Source organism: Rhinopithecus bieti, unplaced genomic scaffold, assembly GCF_001698545.2.
Source record: "Rhinopithecus bieti isolate Rb0 unplaced genomic scaffold, ASM169854v2 scaffold_13313, whole genome shotgun sequence".
Taxonomy (NCBI): Eukaryota; Metazoa; Chordata; class Mammalia; order Primates; family Cercopithecidae; genus Rhinopithecus; species Rhinopithecus bieti.
In genome coordinates, this window is record NW_016807444.1 from 571,088 (window position 1) to 594,787 (window position 23,700).

General features: G+C 33.7%; 1 protein-coding gene and 1 pseudogene across 1 annotated transcript in view; one reads left to right on the forward strand and one right to left on the reverse strand.

Moving 5' to 3' along the window:
* LOC108535757 (CUB and sushi domain-containing protein 3-like) overlaps nucleotides 1–23,700 on the reverse strand; it is a 460,532-nt gene that overhangs the window by 394,352 nt on the left and 42,480 nt on the right. The gene's annotated exons all lie outside the window — the stretch shown is intronic.
* Nucleotides 3,120–3,724, forward strand: LOC108535756 (60S ribosomal protein L18-like; annotated as a pseudogene).

Below are 23,700 nucleotides of genomic sequence, written 5' to 3' on the forward strand. Positions count from 1 at the left end.
CATGGGCATCAATACCTGTCCCCACTGGGCCCAGGAGAGATGCAGCGTGGCAGGAGGCCCATGCCCTCCTCAGCCTTGGCACAAGCTCTGCTCCTGGCTGGCTCGCCTTCCATGCGGCTCCACTTCATCTCTGCACTTATTTATTTATTTTTAATTTACTTTTCTTTCTTTCTTTTTTTTTTGAGACGGAGTCTCGCTCTGTCGCCCAGGCTGGAGTGCAGTGGCCGGATCTCAGCTCACTGCAAGCTCCGCCTCCCGGGTTTACGCCATTCTCCTGCCTCAGCCTCCCGAGTAGCTGGGACTACAGGCACCTGCCACCTCGCCCGGCTAGTTTTTTGTATTTTTTAGTAGACACGGGGTTTCACCGTGTTAGCCAGGATGGTCTTGATCTCCTGACCTCGTGATCCGCCCGTCTCGGCCTCCCAAAGTGCTGAGATTACAGGCTTGAGCCACTGCGCCCGGCCCCTCTGATCTTATTACTTATTCAATTATTCTTTGTGTACACTGCCATATGCACCTTGTTGTTAAAAAGTAAAAAATAAAAATAAAAAATAAAATAAAATGAACACCATAATACCATGAGGATCTAGCATGAGTGTAAAATTAATGCTGCCTATACCTTTATCCGTGGCCAAGCACTTATCATTCTGTTTGTTTTTACCTTTGGAAGACAGCGTTCTACAAGTTGACATATAAAACAACTTTTTATTTGAAAGTTGTTACCATCACTTTACCCTGTATTTTAAAAAAGGTAGAATTTTACGTTACATAAAGAAGTTTACCAAAATTTCTCTATGGCTTTCCCTCACCTACAAAATCAATCTCAAGATAATGGTGAAAAACGATGTCATTCTAAGAATGGTGCATCACTCAATAGTGGGACTAGATAACAGGTATTCTGCCTGAGGAAATCCTCATTTGCTTCCCAAATAATTGATAATGTAGCCCATAAAATAAAGAGTTGTTACACCAGAAAAGATACTTAATAACATATAATGATGTCCATATTGCTATAAGTCAGTTAACAAACATATACTGATTATCTACTATGTGCTAATATCTGCCAAGAGCATATTTCTAATATGTAAAAGTCACTCTGAGTTTAGACTACAATTTAGAAGTTATTTCTCCCCCTTCCACTGAAAGCAGTAGGCAGAGTTCAGAGGCAGCCAGTAGAAAACAGTTCCAGATGGATTCAAAGCCAAAGACTATTTAATACACACACATATACACAGACACACACACGTGTCATGCCAAGGAAAATAAGAAACTATCAATACTTTACAAAGAGCATTGAAAGATGGAGCCCTCCTTAGCAATGAAGCCAAGAAGGACCATTGAAAAATTATTGTTCCCCAGAACAATTTGCTAATTGCTGAAGAGTCAGAAATTAGTATTAGCGAGATTTGATTTTTTAAAATGCTGCCAACATAAAATAGGAGTAGCTTATGAAAGACTAAAAGATGAGAGAAATGACCTACATAAGAATTAGAAGAACACAGAAATGAATTAAGAACAAGCCAGGATAATTTAGAACTAGAATAATGGTTTTCATAACTACTTAGATAAAGAAAACTTGAAATAAGTATTGGAAGTCTTATATAATTAAATTTATGATATTCTAATTTTTTACCAAAATTTTAGGCAAAAATAGTGCTGTGTTCTTTTAGTGTCATACTGGAGCACTGTCTAAGACGCTCACTCGATGATTTAATTATCTATATGAATGTAACTTTTATTTTCTCAATTGGCAAATGATTAAAGCACAGGCTCTATGAAATCATCTGCTCTTGATTTTTTTCTGGTAGGGAAACAATTATTTTCCGTCTAGTAGAAAAGATAATCTCAGAGGTGATTGTTATACTTCCCTGTAGGACATTAGCCACAGTTTTGTATCTAGACTTGCAATCTGATTTCAATATTTTTTCTTTGGTACCTATAAATTTTCAACATCTTAAATACATTCTGAACCAGTTTTAACACTGATGGTTTAGTCACTGATGAGTTAAATAAAATTTTAACTTGTGTATATTCTCTACTTGTGTGGGGGTAATGTTGTTTAACTTTTTGAAAATCATACTTCGACAGTTTAATAAGTTATATGAAGCGAGTTACATTCAGTATAGAGTATCGAGTCATGTTTATCTAACTATTTGGTTATCTTCACACAGCTGAAATGGCAAATATCCTTCCAAATGTGGTTGTAATATTTGCCTCGCTGTAGTCCTAATAATGATGGCGGTCTCTTTCTACCAGAATGAAAATACATATAAGCAACATCTTATAACGAAAGCTGTTTGGTCGGGTAAGAAGTAAATCTTATTTGTATTTTAACATGCTTTTAATTAATTTGGGCAGCATTGTTAGTATTACAACCTAATGCTAAAGTAAAACTTAAGGTTTTCTAATATATTTTATTATACGTATGTAAGAGCATTTAAGCTTATTTAAAACTACTTTGAAAATAAAGCAAATGTAGTTTTAAAATATAAACAAAATCTACTTGATGTAGCAAATCTTATTTAAGATGAACTCAAGCTCATTGTTTTAATAAGAGGACTCAATGTCTTTCATGAATTTGGACATTTATATATTTGTTCATTTGAACGTAGAAGATAAAATTTAGTTATTTTAAAGGCAGGATATTGATATTAAAAAATAGGTTCTTGAAGTAGACACTTCCAAATAGCCTTTGAGGTATAAAATTATTTCATGTATACATTTCTAATAATTAATTTTCTTTAATATGAAATATTAAAACATATCTTTAATAATTTGGTATATTTCTTATATGAGGGTATTTAAAAGTAAATACATGTTCAAGAACTGTTTAGTAATGTATATTTTGATTCAAATAATAATAACAACAAAAAATATATTTTGCAGAAAATTTGCCATTTCATTCAAAAACTGGGAGGTGAGGGGTTGGAATGTACAAGACACTTAACAGTAGGTGGCAAATTCTGTCTTCTGTCTTTTCTGTATTATTTATGCGTTTGCTGTCCAAAATAAACTAATATGTAAAAACTACAACATTGATATCCAATTTTTTTAAATCCTCATCAAAAGAAAGTTTACCACTCTCTCTTTCCAGACCCGGCCAGGCAGGAGGCACCACCATGGGAGTTGACACTCGCCACAACAAAGACCGAAAGTTTCGGCGCAAGAAGCCCAAGAGCCAGGATATCTACCTGAGGCTGTTGGTCAAGCTGTACAGGTTTCTGACAAAGGAATCAACTCCACATTCAACCAGGTTGTGCTCAATAGGTTGTTTATGAGTGGCAACAACCGGCCACCTCTGTCCCTTTCCCGGATGATCCAGAAGATGAAGCTTCCTGGCCGGGAAAACAAAACAGCCGTGGTTGTGGAGGTCATAACGGATGATATGAGGGTTCAGGAGGTGCCCAAACTAAAGGTGTGTGTGCTGCGCGTGACCAGCTGGGCCCACAGCCACATCTTCTGGAGAGTGGGGTGGGGTGGGGCGGGGCGGGGCGCTGGGCAAGATCCTCACTTTCGACCAGCTGGCTCTGGACTCCCCCAACGGCTGCAGCATCATCTGGCTCTCCGGTCCTCCAAAGGGCCAAGGGGTTTACCGGCATTTGGCAAGGTCCCGGAAACCCTACGAACCCTACATCCGCTCCAAGGCCGGAAGTTCGAGCGCACTAGAGACCGAAGGGTCAGCCGAGGATACAAAAACAAACCCTGGATCCTACCCTCTTATTGAAAATATTTTAGATGCTGAAAAAAAAAAGTTACCTTCATTAACATCATTTTCTTTTTAAAATACAGAAAAGAATAAATTATTTCAGTCTATACATAAATAAAATATTCCAGTTATAAAATAATATCTGAAAGTGATTTACCTATCTTATCAAATTTTGGAGATGCTGATAAGTCAAAAGTGAAATCTAAAGAACTAACATTACAGTGCAAATTGGGAGCTTTCCTAAGATTTTGCCTTATGTGCAAGCTATCTGAAAGCCGAGCTTTAGTTCATTTGAGCTATACTTTTAATCCAAAGAAGGTACATATTTCAATTTTTCTACTTGAGTTTGTGTTAGACAGTATTTATAAAACATGCAAATATTTATTTTTACAAACAATAGAAACTCTAATTTTAGCAAAGCACCACACTTGGAGTTGGACCATCTGCAATTCAGTTCAATCATGCTAACTTACTTTGAGATCTGTATTGGGGTTCAATACCATTGTGCATAAAAAATAAGCTTTCAACACAAAATTATTACAGCAGATTGTATTGAGTAATGATTTATCTGCCAAAAGTTATTTATTCAATACTTTCAAAGTAGCACGTAGATGAAAAAATATTAAAATATATTTCCTAAAAAATAAAAAAATAAACTTGAGGAGCACGCCTGAAAACGGTGTGCTTGCTTTTTTGGAAGATTTTCAAAATGATCATATAAATTTGTATTTAAATGGATAAACTACTCAGGGAATAAAATAAATACACAAATAAATAGGACTGATACAATGATTATAGCTCTTTAATTACACAGAATTCCATAGATTTTTATGGCTTCTCCAAAAGTTCCATTATGGGATTAATAATAATAATATAACATGTACAGAAAACATCATTCTGTACTATAGACATAACCCTTAGAACGACATTTATTCTTGGTACCACAATTTTGCTAAGCACAGTGAGTCATTTGTGAACTTCTGAATATGGTGTAATGTGAAGATCTTGTATTATGAATAGGAAATTCAACTCAACTTAGCATTCACTTACTCAAAAAATACGTATCTAATGCCTCCTCAGTGTCAGTCCCGTGCCAAGACCTAAATATACGATAAAGAAACAGACTTATCGAAACGGTGAACAAAACTGACATTCCTTGTTTAGAGATATAGTCTAGTAGAGGAGGTAGATATTATATAAGTAAACGTTTTAATTATGTATTGTGGTAAGTTATATAAAGAAAAGAATAGTATTTAATCCTCAGAGGATAGGATAGATAGTAGTTTTACATTAGAGTGGACAAGAAAGGCATTTTAGAATAAGAGATGTTTTGTTGAAATTTGTGAAAAAGGAGGAAGCCACGCAGTGAACCTAAGAAGTGCCTTGTTTGTAGAGGAAATTTGCATGATAATGTCCACGTGCAAGAATGTTTGCTGCTTTAATGCAGTGGATCTCAGCTAGGGGAGATACTGCCACTCCCCACCACGGGAAATTTGGCAATGGGTGAAAACAATTTTGATTGTCACACTGAAGTGTGTGTGTGTGTGTGTGTGTGTGTGTGTGTGTGTGTGTGTGTGATTAATACTGGCATCTAGTGGATAGAGGCTGGAAATACTGCTAAATATTTTTCAATGCCGAAAGCCCTTCATAAGAAGCTAAACTTGAGAAACCCTACTTTAAAGAAATTGAAAGAAGTGCAATGTGCCCCAAAGCGCAATGTTACAAGATGAAATTGACGAGATAGAAAGGGATCATGAAGGAGCCTGTAGTCCATGACAAGAAGTTTGGATTCCATTCTGTGAAAAACTGTGTATTATCATTAGGTTTTGACTGAGATACTAATAACATTTCGTTTACATTTTAAAAATCATTTCTCTGGGAAATAGTGGGTTAATGAAAAGGATCTTTTATTTTCCACAGCAGGATTATTTTAGTGTAGTCAAAAGGAGAGGAAGTAAATTATAATGAACATTAACCCATTTGGGTAGAAAAACTATGCTATTATTGTCTTCTGCATGGAATTAAAAAAAAAACTTGCATATTAACTTTTGCTAAAAAGGGATTTTTCTGAGAATTAACACACACACACACACACACATTCTGAGTATTTTGTGGATAACATAATGGTATAAAATAAAAGTAAATACAACAGTTCCAGTAAGGAAGATACAACAATATTCCAAAAGGCATATAACCATTGCAAATTTATTTGTTCTAGGAAGAAGGCAATAAAAATGAATTGAACTGGTTGAAACAGACAGTGGAGGCTGACCATAGGGCTAAGTGATAGGTTGGATATGTAGCCTAAGAAGTTTTTAGCTCCAGCACCTAAGCAGATAAGGTATCAGTAATAAAAATAGAAAGAACGTGGCTATAAAAGAATGTGGTTGCAATGGATCTCTTATTTTCAGCTTCTCCAGCCCCCTTTGTAATTCAATAACATTTTATTTTACTTGGAAATTATTCTAATAATATAATATTTGTCTACTTTTTAATCTTTGAACAAAGTTGAGATTTATCTTATATCTGCAAAACAGAAAACAATGACTATATTTCAGTAGCCTTATATGTGTAGGAAAATCTATAAATATGCATCATTAAATAGAAACTATGCATTATTTATGCACTAGAGTACACCCTTCCTGTTCATCAGATTCCTGTTTTATGAAAGCTATCTTACAGCTCTGAAAGTTGTGGAAAATTGATAGCAATGCAAACTAATTCCTGTCTTGTCACATGCAAATTTGATCCTGTCCAGTAGATGTTTATTTAAATCACTTCCCACTTCATTGTAGAAAAAGGCAAACTTGCCCTTATTTGCATATTCATTTCAATATTCATGATCTGTACTGTGTCTGCTCTTCAAAAGGTTCTTTTTTTAACCAGTTATAGCATCTGTGGGATTCCCTCATTAATTAATGAGTAAATAAACTGTTTAACATATTCATTTTGATATTTACATTAGAGTTGTAATTTTACCTTTTGTTGAAAATTATGCTTTTGCAGGTTTATCTTATTCTAATTTAACAGGACACTTCTTTTCAATTAACTTCAAGTTGCTTATCATCACATCATAAAATGTTTCAAACTAAGTTGTGAATAAAACAACAGTTAAAAATTCCCTGTCTCTGAAAGATATTTTCCTGAATATATTACTGGAATATATACATATAAAAACTGCAAATGTGTGTCCTTTTTTAATTAAAAAAAAACAGAAAGAATTAGAAAAATATGAACCACTGTAAATGCCCTTTATTGAAATGGATCTGAATATAGACTAATGTTTTCACAGCTTGCAGATAAATAAATAACTACTGCCACTTTCGCAGAGACTGGCAATGAACATCAACCACAATTTATTAACACATCCAAACTCAAAACCAAACTGCTTGAACAATAAACTTCAGTAATAACACAAAAATGATTTTAAACTATGCCTATATTCTGTTTCTCAAGCAAATAGATATTTAAAGCAATTACTTTTTGACTTATGTCACCAAATGATGTTCACTTTTGCCCAAAGAGTGCTTTATATTCCCATGTTGTCTTTGATATGTGCCACTCGGAGACCACATGCTTTTCAGAATATGTGATGTGGCCAGAAAACCGTGTCTTGATGTCCTGCAGTCTGAAGGAAAACAAATAAGCCAAAAGAAAAAAATAAATAAAAGAAAAGAAAGAGAAAAGGCAAACCTCAGAAGACTGCTTCTCACTTCTTCCCTCAGGCCTTTTCCAGGCAGTCAGCTCTTTCAGCTAGGAATAGATCCAAATCCTGTCTCCATATATAAATGCCAAGCTCGCACAATGTTTCTTGACTTCAAAAATAGATGTTTCTCTTCAATAAAGTTGTTGAATTATTTTAGAAGATTTTTTCTTTATTTGACACAGCTGGTATGAATTTATCACTACAGGTAAGCTAAAATGGTTTCCCAGGTGCAAGTGGGAAGAGAAACACAAATTAAATGATTTTCATAGAATAATTAAGGTGTGAGAGAAATCAATTTATATAGCATATTTGGGAATTACAAGGAGTCCTGCAAAATGAAGTATTTATATACGAAGAAGAAATTAATGAAAATAAAGACTATCCCAGAAACAGAAACAGATCTAGGTTTTTAAAGGCCTGAAGTTTATTCTTTTGGGGATCTCACCCTAAGAAAAAGAATGCAAAATTGCAGAAATAAGATTACTAACGTCCATGTATTGTTTTTGAAGGGCTTGAACAAATGTAAGTCTCCAAAGCTTAAACTTCAGTAGAATAAATCTACCTCTTTTGAAGAAAAAAAAACCTTATTTAAATGTGCTGTCAAGTTTTTTATTTATTAAGCCCACATTTAAAGCACTTTAATGCCCATGATATGGTAGTTTCTAGGGATACAGTGATGAAGAAAACAAAAGGTACGTGTTCCTTGCAGGCCTTGGAGGGCAAGAAACACATTAATAAGATAATTGAATGGCCAATTCAATAAAGGAGGTAAAATATGATTTTATAAAAAAGGCCATAAGTGAAAAATTTAGGAAACACAATATACAAAGCATAAAGAAAGTAACTCATAATCCCACCACACAGAGATAACCTATGCTACTGTTTTAACTTACTCATTTCTATTTTAGTTTTGCCCATTCACAAATAGATAATCTTGGAATTCTTATGAGTATATCATGTATTCAGAGTTACATTTATTTAATTTACATTAGTGTGCCTAAAAATTAATATTTTATATATCTAATTACAGTTAATTGAACACAATTTGTTTAAATATCTCAATATTGCTTGAGAATTTCTGTTTAAAATATTTGCCCTTATAGATACTAGTATAGCAAACATTTTGGGTTGCACATCTGAACATCTGCTTAGAGTCTTAGATGTGGAATTGTTTTTACAAAATTATAATTCTTTAAAGTATATAAAGGTATTTTATATGTATTACTAAATTATTCTTTAAAAATATTGTGCCTACTAAGCTTCTAAGAATATTTAATTAAGACAATGTTAATTTCACAGCATCCTCATTAGCATTAATTATTATGATTTTTAAATACTTAAAACTTGATAATCAAAAATATTATTATAGTTTTGCTTTGCCAACATTTATTTAATTTGCATTTACAATGAGTGATGAGTCAGTCTTTTTTATTTTTAGCTTTTTGTATTTCTTTAGTAGTTATCCATTTTAGTCCTTTATCATTTTAGTGGGTGGTTATTTTCTCTTTATCATTTTATAATTTTTTTGGAAAAAATAACTAAGTGAATTATAGCATAATTAAGGTACTTTAACTTAGTAATTTTTTTTCTGAACATTAATACCACCTACCAAAATGTAGAATCAGAGACTAATTTTGAATGAGGAAATCCTTTGAGTCTATATTAGAAGTCTCATAAACTTTGTGATTCTATTCAGCATATGGTTACTAGTCACTTCTGCACAAGAATTTTAAAACAGTTGGCCAGGCATGGTGGCTCAGGCCTGTAATCCTAGCACTTTGGGAGGCCGAAATGAGAGGATCACTGGAGGTCAGGAGTTCCACACCAGCCTGGACAACATGACGAAACCCCATCTCTACTAAAAATACAAAAATTAGCCGAGTGTGGTGGACCAGTCCTGTAATCCCAGCTACTTGGGAAGCTGAGGCAGGAGAATCCCTTAAACATGGCAAGCGGAGGTTGCAGTGAGCTGAGATCGTGCCACTGCACTCCAGCCTGGGAAACAGAACGAGACTGTGTCTCAAAATAAATAAAGATAACAAATAAATAAAATAGTTGTTAAACACTGTAGAATTTCATAGAGGTTAAATTTTTAAGGAAATGAGAAAATCTGTGAAAGCGTGGGTTAAGATGAAGAGGAGGAATGGACACTCTGCTGAGAGGGAATAGCACTTAGGCACAGAGGGAGAAATAAAAGAACATAAGTCTTAAGGAGTTCAGGTAGCTGTGTACTGAAAAAGAGTAGGGGAATTAGGGAAGTTAACACATGAAAGTGGAGAGATGGGCAGGGATGGGATCAGTTTAAATAATAAGAGCATTAAGCAAGGTAGTTACCTGTGCAAATCTGTGCTGTAGAATGATATATTTCATAGCATCGAAGAGAGATTTAACAAAAACAGAAAAAGGGACACACATATTTCTACTAAAATAGTCCTTATTACAACTGTAGAGTCTGACACAGGCACCCCCAGGAGAAGTAGAATGGAGAGACGCACATTTGAAAAAAGACAGTTGACGAGCCTGCTTGAGTGGAAAGAGGAAAAAGCAGACACATCTGGTCTATAAAGATAGAAGCACAATTCAGAAAGATAAGGGCTCTGAGAATGTAAAGTTTGGAGAGACACAATGAGGTTCATTTTGATGATGTTGATTTTCAGTGCCTGCAAATCATCCAGGTAGTAATATGCACTAAGGAGTGATTTTAGGGTTTTCAGAAAATTGGCTTCTGGTAGTTGACTTGAATTATTTATTGCAGTTCAGCAAGTTTCTCAAAATTAAATAGTTTGCACCAGAGAGGCAGTTTTTCACAGGCTGATCACTCTTGTCTTTTATTATCAGTAATTCTGGATCTATATCCTTTTTATTCCAACTCTGGTTTCCTTTCTTCAGATGCTGTCTGTCTCCACCAGCTGGGTGACTACACCTTTTCACTTGGTCCCTCTGATTTCAAGTGCTCCCCCTACCAAAACATTCTTCAACTGTGGCTAACGCAACTTATCTAATACATGCGATTTAAGATTAACTGCATTATTATTTCTTACTGACTTTAGAAAACAACCTGGAATACACAAAGATATAGGGTGTGTTTCATCTTACCTCTCAATATTCATCTCTTACCCCAAATTCCCACCATATTTAAAAACATGTCTTGATAGTTTAGCTCATGTCCCCTCCTTAAAGCCAAAATACGAATCTTTTGTCATAATCTATAATAATTATTGACTCTCTGTCTCCTTTACTAACTGAAGTATTCTCGAGAAAATATTTTATTTACCTTAACACTTAGAAACCCTAGCACCTAACTCTGTACCTGACATTTGAAGGGCACTCAAAATATGCTTAATAAATGAATTATGTTTCCTCTAAGCGAAAGCACTATTCATTTTTGAAGATTTCGAATGGAAATCTATATAGTGTATCAGTCAGGATCCAGCCAGGAAGAGAAAAAATATAGTAGGTGTTTCAATAGAAATAACATATGTTTAGAAGCTGCTAAAGGAGAAATAAAGTGAAACACTGAGGTGTCAGATAGGAAATAACAGCAGCTTCCATCTCTAGAGCTGGAGAAACAAAGGCAAAGGTTTTGGTCTATTAGAATGCATAGGTTTGTTGAAAGGATCCAGAGATCTGGAACCCAGTTCTCAAAAGAGAGGAAATCACTCAGCTCGTTGTGGTACATCTGAGAAGGCATAAGGAGGCTGTTTTGAAAAGTGCTAGAAGAATCTGGAGAATTAAATGAAAATCCACACTGGAGCTCCTCTGCTAGTCAAAACAAAGCAAGAACACAGGAACACAGGAAGATGCCAGGGTTTTCTCTCCTCCTTTTTCTTTCTGTCTGCTTTCTACCACCTTTTACTTATGGAACCTAGTGGAAAGTCACCTGACAAAAGATAAATTGAGTTTGCAGAATCCCAGCCTGGGCACCCAAAACAGAGTCTAAATTTGTTTTGTTTTGTTAGTTCCTATAATCAAAGTAGATGGATACAATTGAAGTTTAGTGAATATCTTAGTAACCAGAATATGCATAATGATCATGCAATATGATAATGAAAGACAGGAGTCATCAGCCTGTGAAAAACTGCTCATCTGGCTCAAACAATTTAATTTTGGGAAACTTGTTGAACTCTAATAAATAATTCAAAAGTCAATTACCAGGACCCAATTTTCTGAAAACCCTAAAATCCTAAAACCCTAACATCACTAGTTAGTACATATTCCTGCCTGGATTATCTGCAGGCACTGCAAACAGACATGATCAAAATGAACCTCATTGTATTTCTTCAAACTTTACATTCTCAGAGGCTTAAAACTTTACCCTAATATCTTAAAAGAAAATAAATGAGCATTCTGGACAAATAAAATAAAACCACAATCATTCACAATAAAATAGACATGAAAATGAAACAATTTACCAATGTCCTAAAACATTAAGGACAGATCTTGCTTATGTCTAGTCATTATGATGTAATGTATCAAAGAAAAATGAGCTCGCTGAATCCATACATGCTCTTTGAATGGTGTGCCAGGTCTCAATACTGAATGGGAATACATTACTAAGTAGAGGTGCTGAATAAACCTTATGCTGACTTCACATCATGGCTTTACCTAACACTTTCTGGCATTGATTTTTCTTGTGGGAACAAAAGTGTCAAATATAAGTCTGTACCCCAGGAATACGTCAAAGCTGGGGATTGAATTTGTGGATTCTTCAACATTTATTTGAAACTATGGAAGAGGATAAAATCTCCTAAGGGAATTCTGTAGGAAAAGATAAAATACCCAAGATGGTACTTGGGAAGCAATAATATTTAAAGTTTATGGCACGGATGGGGAGAGAAAAGAAGAAATTGGAAAACACTAAAAGACACAATTCAGAAAAGATGCTACCACATTGTGGTTTTAATTTGCTTTTTATTAAAATTCCATTGAACATTTTCCTCATATTTACAGGTCATTTTTATATGAAAATTATCTATTTACATGCATTACATTTTATTTGGGGACATTCATGTTTTCTTTTAAACATTTGTATGAACCTTTAAATATAAAGTTGAGATGGTCAAATAGTAGAAAATCTTTAGTGACATCATTCTTACTGTTCCTCTGAAACAGACTTGAATTTTAGTTGCAGTTTAAGAAATATTGTGCCAAAAATACAAAATGTTTTGGAAAAGCCCAAATATATGAAAATGCAGGAGAAGATATGCCAGTATTCTCTTTAGCTCTTCCCTCCCTTGCCTTTTTTATTTTGGTAGGCAGAGTCCAAATATAGTGTTTAAGAGTGGGGGTAGTAGATGTCTACAAAGATGACTTCCTGGATTTCAATCTCATTTTGACCATTTACAAGCTGTGGGCTCCTGAGCAAATTACGTGCTTTCTCTATGACTCACTTTCCTTCTCTCTAAAATGAAGACGAAAATATATGTCGCTAAGTAAGGTGACTTTGAATATGAATTGAGTTGATGCATAAAGACAATTTAGATCAGTACATGCACATAGGAAACATCTAATAAATAAGAGCTTTACATTTATTCAGCCCTGCACTCTTTTTGACTAGCACAATACTGGCATATTCTGTTAGAACTGATCTCTCTCTCCGTCTCAATATGTATTTTTTAAAAATCATATTTTACAAGCAAGAAAGCCAAAGCCTAACGATACTGATATTTGAACCCCCAAAGCAACAAATGGCACTCAATATCAATCATAGCAATTAGACTACATTCACCAATCCTTTCAAAAATGTGATCTACAGACCACTACATCAGAATAAACTGCAGTGGTTATTAAATAAGATTACTGAGCCTCACTTAGTTTTACTGAAAGCAATCAATTTGGATTAAGCCCAATAATTTTGTTGCAAACTATTACTTCAAATGTTTCTCAAGCACACTAAATCAGAAAGTCTTTGAACAGAAGAAAATATGATCCAAATTTTATACAAAAGGGTGGCATGAAAGAAGAGAGCTTCCAGCAGTGGCATATAGAGAGCATATACATTATAAAGCATTTCAGATTTTTAAAACTAAACCTGGGAAAATGATATTTTTGAGCAAGAAAGCCAAGGAACATTTTAAATTGGAAGTGTTCCTATATATAAGACCATTCTGTTGCCTCTTAAAAAAGATTCAAAACAAATGAAATGATGGTTTAGATTTCAAAATTCAAGCTATTTTTTATTCATTAATTACATACATACTTGCTGGTTTCATTGTTAAGGATCCAACAGTTTTGGAGGAATGTAGACAGAAATTTCTTCCCTCATTTTAGTATAGTTACCATCACAATAAGTGACCTCATACGAATGAGACTGGAATGAGATAATGTCTGTAAAACTTTTTGTAAACTGTAAAATGTCATAGGCTGATAAATGACTTTTATGAATACAGTAGTAATTCTACATCACTTGCCCACTTTATATAAGCCTTTAATAACCAGCATATGCATTAGGAAGCTACTGTCTTTCAAGTACCACATGAGGCAATTAAGGAACTAAGATAAATAAGATAAAATCCATACTTTCGAGGTATTCATAATAAATTTTATGGTTGCAGAGAAGAGCAGAAACAAGGAGACTTTAAATCCTCTTAGAGGAAGTAAAATATGTATAGGAAGTTGGAGAGGACCTCGTAACGCAAATGTAGACAGAATTTAAAAGGAGAATTCAGAAGCAGCAGAAGAAAAAATGTAAAAGTAGGATCCAGAAAGAAAAAGAACACGACAATGATTGGCAGAAAAGGGGGATGAAGAACAAGAAGGGCAAAAAGAAGAGGAAGTAGAAAGGAAGAGAAAGATAATGAAACAAAGCAAAATAATTTGGATTAGCAACAATATAGATGCAGCTGCTAACATGTAGTTCTTATTAAGTATGGAAAACGAATCTACATGTATTACTGTCACTTTCACATGTTATCCCCACATCTCATCTAAATACTCTTAATTTGACACCTAATACTATAGTTGAACAATTGAATGGGTTACTGGGCAGAAGAGCAGCATCAGGTAGAAGAACCAGAAGCATATTATATTGTGGCATATTCATCTAGTCCTGTTGAACTAGATATCCTGCTATGTTTTGGGGAGAGTTAAAGATAAGCCTGAATAGGCCAGAAAGGGATGCATTAATTTATTCATTCAAACAATATTTGATTATCTTTATATGCTTTACTAAGGTATATAGGTAATACAGAGCTAAAATACAAGGTTTTACATAGGGGACATCCTGTAATCAGATTTGTATCTCATGTGCAGGATTGAGATGAGGCAAGAGACAAACATAATAGCTCCCATGAAAAATAGTATCAGCATGAAGTAAAAAGTGGCAATGGAATATAATGGAGATATCAGATATTAATTAATTTGAGGGAGAAAATGAGGGAGAGAAACCAGATATTTAGAGTAGATGAATGAATAATACATTGTGGTATTATCTCTTGAAAAAAATTTTAAAACAGAAGATAATTAACTTGCTTTGTACCTTCGACCATCTGATTTGTCATGTAGCTGATTCAATTGGAGTTATTCAGTACCATTTTTAGCCACTTGATTGAATTTGACCAACATCTTCAATTTTTTAAAAAATTTTTGTTTGCAGCAGTTAAACCAATGTCTGGCACATAGTTGGTCACCGTACATGGTAGTTATATTGAACTGAATATGTGTACTATATTTCTTACAATAGACCACCAAAGCTAAACAATTCCCATAAAAATTCAATCTAAAGAGAAACATTTACATTATTACAGTTGCTAAGGTTCTTAATTTACCAGCATACATTCCTGTAAGAAAAGTTATCTTCAGCTATTTGTATTGTGCTTTTCACAATTTTAGCTTTACTGATTTCTATTTCAAAGATATTTTTAGCAAACAAATATTAGCTACTGAGACAAATTTCGTAATCAAATAAAATACCTGCTTATCATGAGCCTCTAAAGCACCATGGGGATAATTAAAACATGAGTGTAAGAGCGCTGGAAGTTTCTGAGTTACAGATGCCTTTGAGGACATAGCAAATATTCCTTCTATTCTCTTTTTCTTCCTCTACCTCATTACTGGGTAATACTTGTAAAAATAAATCAAGATGTAAAATAACATCTTACAACAAAGTTTCTAATAAAATATAAAAAGTCTATTGGGATTCATAGTCAGTTTGTATGACTCAGTATGATGAAGATCTACTCACCTGTGGCTAATTCCCACTGTTAACAGCATGGAATATACCAAGAACACATATTCAGGACAAAAGGAATATTCTCTTGCACTTTAAATTGAATACTTAAAACACAAATCTTATTATTTCTCATAAGGAAATTGATCCTCTTCGTGTTCTTCCAAAATTAGTAAAATTAAAATCCAATCTCTAAAGCTAAAATAGCAACAAAACAAAACAAAACCACAAAAAACTTGGGCCCTCAATTTGCTTTCTGTATTCCCCCCATCAGTTTATTCTCTTATCTTTCCCACAAAATATTCATATAAAAATAGTGCAATTACAAAAAAGTAGCTAATGTATTGAAGAGTTTTGATGTGCCATATATTGACCTAAGCATTTCTATGCATATCATTTTATTGTCATCATTAAAACAATCTCTGGGGTAGAAATTTATACTGTCTTTACTCTGCCCTTGAAGAAACTAAATTGTAAAAAGTTTATGTAACTTGCCCAAGGACACACATGTTTTGAAAGTCAAATTGTCTGAATTTAAATTCAGACTGATTCACCATATGCTAGCTGTTTGATCCTGGGAGAATTACTTAATTCAAGACCTAGAGTGACAATCTATGTCAGTTTGCACAGGACTGAGGGCTTTCCCCAAACAGGATTTTTAATGCTAAAATTGAGATGCTCCTGAGACAAATGATTACCCTTCCCACTTTGAAAACTGAGCACAGCAAAAGTACCCACCTTTAAGGATTCTTATGAATATTAAATGATACTATATGGCATTTAGCATAGTGACTGACTCATAGTATTTAATCACTGAATTCTTCCTGACATTATTGCTATTATTTTCTCCTTTATTTTCTTTATCCTAGACTCCCTTGTTATACTGCATTGTGTGTATTATTGCCCAGGTTATTTTATAAAACCTAGACTGATAGTGTCACTCTTGCTAAAAATGTGATGACTCCACATTGTCAATTTAACAAACTATCTACTCGATAGTGAACTTTTTTGAGACAGTACATGAGGTGGACACAGGGCAAGTTCCCTGGGCTTATTTATTTCTATCCTCTGACTCTTACATCTGCTTTTCCTTTCAAATCTGTTACTGTCTCCAGCCTATACACCCAACATATCAACGCCAAAACAATCTCCATGCAGCAGCATTTCACTGACCCAGGAGGTTTCCTTTCTGTAGAATTTTCTCTCCTAACTTCTTAAATTGAAGAAATGTTTGTATACTTTAGGACCCAGGTATACATTTCCTCTGTGGAACACTTTCTAAAATTTCAGAATAATTTTACTGGACTTCCTGGTTATCTTCATTACAGAGTACATCACATTTTTAATTAATTAACTAATTAGCTTATTCTGTTTCTTCCATCACTAGGTTGTGAACTCCTTCAGAGTTTTTTGTGGTATTTTGTAATTACAGAAAATATCACTCCTCTAATGATCAGTAAAATCAATAGATTAACAAGGGAATTCTTTGTCTTATTATCTTTTATATTTACAGCTGTTCAGCCAAGGGTCTAACACTTAAAAAGGAACTGACAATTCTTCATGCATAAGTGACTAAATGAAGGAATGAATGATGTGTTTAAATAGGCATTGTCTTTTGGCATTGTCCCTTGATGAGTTTACACATTTATTCTAATCATACTTTCATTTCTCAAAATGTATCATGGAAAGTATCTGGAATTTATTTCAGACCCTAAGTCTTGAAAACCTTAGAAGAAATCAGCTTATGTCTGCAAAATAACATTTCTCACTGTTATCTCAATATGAAAACCTCATATTTGGAGAGGCAGAGGAAAGATGCTTCATGTTGTCAACAGCACTGGGAAAGCACCTTGATTTATCAGAAGTTGACAAGGCACTGGAGAAATAGAAACCGCAAATGGGTGTGAAGAATACTGACAAAGAAATGTTGGCAAACTCTCACGTATCCCATTAGAATTATATAAAGTGGATTTAGTATGTACATGGTTAGGTAGATTCACCAAAAATATCTTCAAATATTAAGATTAAGAAACTAGGTAGGAAAGATTCATATTCAAGTGAAACAAAAGTTGACCTAGGTGGAGGAACTAACAATAGGCACTACTTACACACATTTCAAGTATTCAGATATTCTAAGTGCTTCTCAAATTGGTTTAGTATAGTAAAACATTGTAGTAATTAGAGAAACAAATCAAATATGTATAGATGCTCCTGTTGGTTTTCCGTGGTGGTAACATGGGATAATTAGTTTGTATATGAGATTTTGAATAAATTTCTAACAGAGTTCCATGGGTTTAGAAGTAATTATTTGTATTAGAACAGCAATGTCATAACTGTGACAATGCATAGCATTAAGAAATTATGGAAAGTTATAACTAGGTTGGGGGATGTTTTAATTAGTAAATAGATCTCTTGATTAAATCTGAAGTTTTATTTAATAAAAACATAAAATACTGCATAATGGTCCTGGAATTATAAAATAAGGACCCACTATGAATGTCAGATGTGGGAATGAATAAATAATTAAATATGTGTGAGAAGATGCAATTGACAGAACAGGACAAGAGGAAGGAATAGACAGATGTATATGCCCTAAATAATTATGAGGAAGTGGCTATGATTTAGACACAATTTAACCTGATGCCTGTGCAGTGCCTATGGGAGTTCTCTCTGATATCACTTATATCAATTTATTTAATCTTATCTACCACTCTATCAGATATTCATTACTATTTTCTTCACTTTATAGATGGGGGAATGAGCAAGAAAGCCTAAATAACTTAACTGAGATCAAAGCTAGGAGAGAAGATTTGGCTCTGAATACCTCATTATTAACTTGAATAATACACTGATTCTAGAATAATATAGATCACTAGATTCTCAACTATTAGAGAATGAGTACAAAATACATTAATTGAATCTTATCATTGTAATGATTTATTTTTTAACACATGTTTAGGAAATGATTCATGAGTGATGAATCTAATATTTTATGTGTTACAATATATGAAGAACTTTCACATATATTGTCTTCAATGGTCTTCACTAAGAAGCAACAGTCAAAAGCAAGGAGAGTAACTGGGGAAGAAAATTCCTTGTAGTTTCATCAACTGATGATGACTTTATACTCCTTCCAACGCACACTAAATATCCTCTTCTCTCTGCTTTTGTCCACACACACACAAACACACACACACACGTATTTTTTACATATGTATAAAACCATGTGTTTGTATATTTTCTGATTTATGGCACAATTTACTCTTTTGTTGTTATAACATATAATGATCTTATATATCACATAAGAATGCTTCAAAAGTATGCATCTTTCCTTTCTATGTAGGGTGAGAAAAAGCCTTATGTCTTATACTTTACTACTGTACACCATAAAATCTGAAGGGAATGTTATGTTTGGTAGATACTGTTGATGATTTGAAATTTTTGGCAACCAACATTTTGAAAGCTAATTAGATAAGGTCTTTTGATCTCCTGTTTACTGCAAAACACTCAAGAAGCCATTGAGGCTCGAAGACTTTGAACTGCAAATGAATTATTAAGATATAAAAGTAACTTATTAGGAGGAAACAAATAAACTTTTTTAAAAAACTTAACCCATCCTTTAGACTGAAAGAGGCACTTAACCTGAAAGGCAAAATGGAGCTGGAGAAGTCATGGTGAACATATTTCACGGTAAGGTACCTGACATTTCCACTTCAATATATTGGAAATAATTTGAAGTGCAGTCTCCTCAAGGTTACAGTAAACAAATTGTGCTACTAGCAAATCACCAATTCTTGTTAAGTTATTGGAGAAGAAAAATGAGAAAGGTGCACACTAGTTTCACCAGTGGTACAATTTTGTGTAGTTCCAAGGTTAACAAACACAACTTGGAAGCATGCATACATTATAACAGATAACAAAAGCTGCTAGTTTTATTTGTGTTGACTCTTCTACACATGGACATTGGAAGGAACTCATGATGGGAGACTCTTCATGGTCAGGAAATCTGTCATTTTGCTCCTTAATTTTATTTTTTATAAAAACCTTGTAATATAAAATTTAACTTTTGGGAAGCCTTTTTCTCTGTATCTATCTGAGAAAAGAAGCATTTGTAGGATCCTACATTTGTAGGATTAAATAAAATAATATATCCTTAAGTATGTTATAAAACACCCATATGCTTGATTTTATAAAGTGAGGTTTATTATAATAATGGATATTTGCAGCTTAAAGTACACTGAAAATGTATGGAGTCTGCATTCTGAAGTTGATTTTGCCCCCAAATAGCTTGTTGGCAAGTACAAGTATAGTCTAGCATTTTTATAACTGGGTACTGAAAAAATTCTAATAATTTGTTGAATTACACACATACACACAAGGGCTTTAATGGTAAACATACTTGGGAAATTCTGAGTTCAAGTTAAACAGGATTACTGTTTCCAGTAATGTTTGAAATCTCTAATATATGTACATGCACTATGAATTTCCAAAGATAGGGGGAATATTACATTGAATGTTTCTAAAACATATTTTTCATAGAAATTCTTTTTTTCTGAATATATATTAACTTTATATACCTTAGAACAAAATTTAGAAAACACTAAGTTTGTCATTTAACCCATCCAGTTTGATTTTATACATTTTAAATGAAAATATGGCCTGGAGAGGAAATTTCCTAAAAATGCTGGATCACATCCCAAAGTATCTTCCACTTTAAAAAATTCTAGTGCTATATATTATTTCTAAATTTTCATGAAAATTTTACCTCTTCAAAATGTGTTTTCCATATTAGTGCATCAAAGGAAAATTATAAGATAATTCTATAAAATAGTTTATAAAACTTTGATCTTTGATGCTTTTGGACTATTCAAGTCAATGAGCATTTATTAGCCTACCAAGTGAAAAGAATTTTGCTAGATGGCATCAACATGTACAGGAAAGACATACACCCTGCATTCAAGAAATTGAATGTATTGAAAGAAAACAACAAAAAGCATAACTATGTTAAGTACTATAATCAAGGTGTTAATAAGGTACTAAGAAGGATTTGGGGGAGATTTAGCCGAAGATGTGATTTTCAGTTTTGTCCTAGAGGGCAACTGAGAATTTGAAGGTAAGAAGAGGAACAGCGTCATAGCAAATAGAGAAAAATCAAGACCCAAGGGATAGGGGCATGAAATATCATGGTATACTTTTAAAAATGCCGTGAATTACAAAGTAGTCGTATACATTTTCTTTGAATACATACAACAAGATACTGTTTCAGTGACTATGCCTTTTCTTCCTGAAATCATTATGGCTTATGCAAATAAATTAAATTTGAAATCTTGTACAAACATAAGGAACGGTTAGCATTTTAAGAGACTAACCATTTAGTTTACGAATCTTTTTCTTTCCACATTTATCATTAATGACTTTAATGAAACAGTAATGCTTACATAATGAGATAGTAATGCTTAGGCTATCAATGCTAATTTGACGGCCTAATCTCAAAATTTAAAAATTGGAAATCTAAAATTTGAAAGCACAAAATGAAATATGAAGGAAAGTGTGTTATTGTTTTAGCAACTATTTCTGTGTAACCATTACAGATGTTAAATTTCCTGCCATTTAACTTTCTCTAATTACAGAGCCTTCTGCCATCATTGCATTTTTAAGTAAATATTTTAATCAGTTGATTAATTTGTATCCAAGTAGAATATCCAAAGAAATAGTTTCTCTTTAAGGGGCAACACACAAGGTCCCTGTAACTGTGGTATAAATTGTCTAACACATAAAACATAAGAAGTTCCATAATTCCTATATAACCATAGTTTATTCATTTGTAACACTTATCACTACCAGATAAATTATTTATTACTTATTTTTCTGCCTATCTTTGCAACCTAAAATACAAGCTATATAACAGGGATTTTGTCTTCTTCACTATTTTATTCCCAGCACATACAACAGTGCCTGACACATAAAAGGCACTGTTGAAGTTGAAAGAGTATTTGTTGAAATATTTATTGATAGAATATGTGTTGTAAGAATAAACGAGCAGATGTTGGAAAGAAGATAAGGCCTATTTTTAGTTTCTATAGGAACTGGAAAATTTTCCCTCCAAAATGTTAAATGAATTTATACCCTTGTCAATTTGGTATGATAACACACTATGCCTTACAAACTATCCTAATGGTAGATTTTACCAATTTCATTAAATTTTGTTAATCTGAATGGTAAAAGATATCTCCATCTTTAAACTTGTTTTTTTCCAGACTGTTAATAAAATGGAGCAACTATTCATGTGTTATGTACACATTTACGTTTCTTCTTTATGATCTCTTTAAATTCATTACCTATTTTCCTACTGAGTTGTTGGTCTTTGTCTAATGTTTTTGTCTTTATCTTATTAATTTACAGGAATTCCTTCTAGCCTGCTTGTTATAGTGTTACAAAGATTTTCCTTCAATCTGGCTTTTAAAATTTCATGTATGTTATATTTTGAATCTCTAATACTTTTGGAAGTAAAGTGTTGAGTGAAGAACACAGACTCTGGGCTGGGCTTTGTGGCTCACGCCTGTAATCTCAGCACTTGGGGAGGCCCAGGCGAGCGGATCACGAGGTCAGGAGATCGAGACCATCCTGGCTAACATGGTGAAACCCCGTCTCTACTAAAAATACAAAAAATTAGCTGGGCGTGGTGGCGGGCGCCTGTAGTCCCAGCTACTCGGGAGGCTGAGGCAGGAGAATGGCATCAACTCGGGAGGTGGAGCTTGCAGTGAGCCCAGATCCCGCCACTGCACTCCAGTCTGGGCGACAGAGGGAGTCTCCCTCTCAAAAAAATAAAATAAAATAAAGTAAAGTAAATAAATAACTAAAATAAAATAAAATAAAAATAAAACAAAACACAGACTCTGGAAATAGACAGCTGAGTTCAAACAGCAGGTTTTGCTTGAATGTTATGTGGCCCTAAGCAAGTTAGTTAACTGTGCCTCCATTTTTTCATCTGTATAATGGGATAATTTTAGAACTTTCACAAATAAACTTGTGAACATTAAGTGAGTTGGAGCAGTGTAGGTTCATAGCGAATACTTCATAGTGTTAACCATTGTTATCTATTAATCCAGGAGTTGAGATCTTGGAAACTCTCCCCATCCCCAAGATTGTAAAATGTTTTTCAGTATTTTCTTCTAGTAATTTTATACTTTTATTTTTCACATTTGGCTTATTAATCCATCTGAAATTTATTTTGCTTAAGGTATGAAATAATTATATTAATTTTCTGTTCTCAAGTGGATATCCAATTGTCCCAAAGCTATTTAACAACATACCAGTCTTTCTCTGCTGACTGGAAATGAAACAACACAGGTCTATATCTGGATTCCCTATTCTGTTTCATTGTACTATGTATCATTATTGCATCAGTGGCACAGTTTAATTACAGTAACACTATAGGAACTGGAAACACTATAGGAACTATAGGAACACTATAGTGTAATATCTGGAAAAGCAAATCCCTAGTTTATTTTTACTTTTCAGAATTTTCCTGCCAACACATGAAAGTTGATCCTTCAAAAGAATTGTCAACATTGCTAAAAATCCTATTGCTATTTTTATTGATATGCCATTACATTTATAGATGAGTTGGGGAGAAATGGCACTTTTCCACTAATGTTATTTTCATCTAGGACATCATGTATTGCTTTACTCATTCTGCATTACTTTATTGTTTTTCTAGAATTGTGTTTATAATTAACATTGTTCAATACAGTAATTTTCAGTATGCAAACCACAAACTTTGTGTCCCTACAGCACTTCAGATATGTGGGAATATAGATCTCACTATTTTCCAGCCATGACTGCTTCAGCAGGGTCAAATTTGGATGAAAAATATTTTCTAATCCTAAAATAGTTGTATAAATTTAAGCTTGGAAGCCATGACTAAAATAGTTGTATAAATTTAAGCTTGGAAGCCATGAAGGGCAAGTGGAAGAATGGTGATGAAACTGAGTGATGTTGGGGGATGAGAGGAAGTTGATGGACAAGGCCTGTGTTTGAACCTTAAAGATGATCTCAAAAATTGTCTTGCGCATATTCCTCTTTGTTGTAGGGAAAAAAAAGGAGGAAGTTTAGTATCAT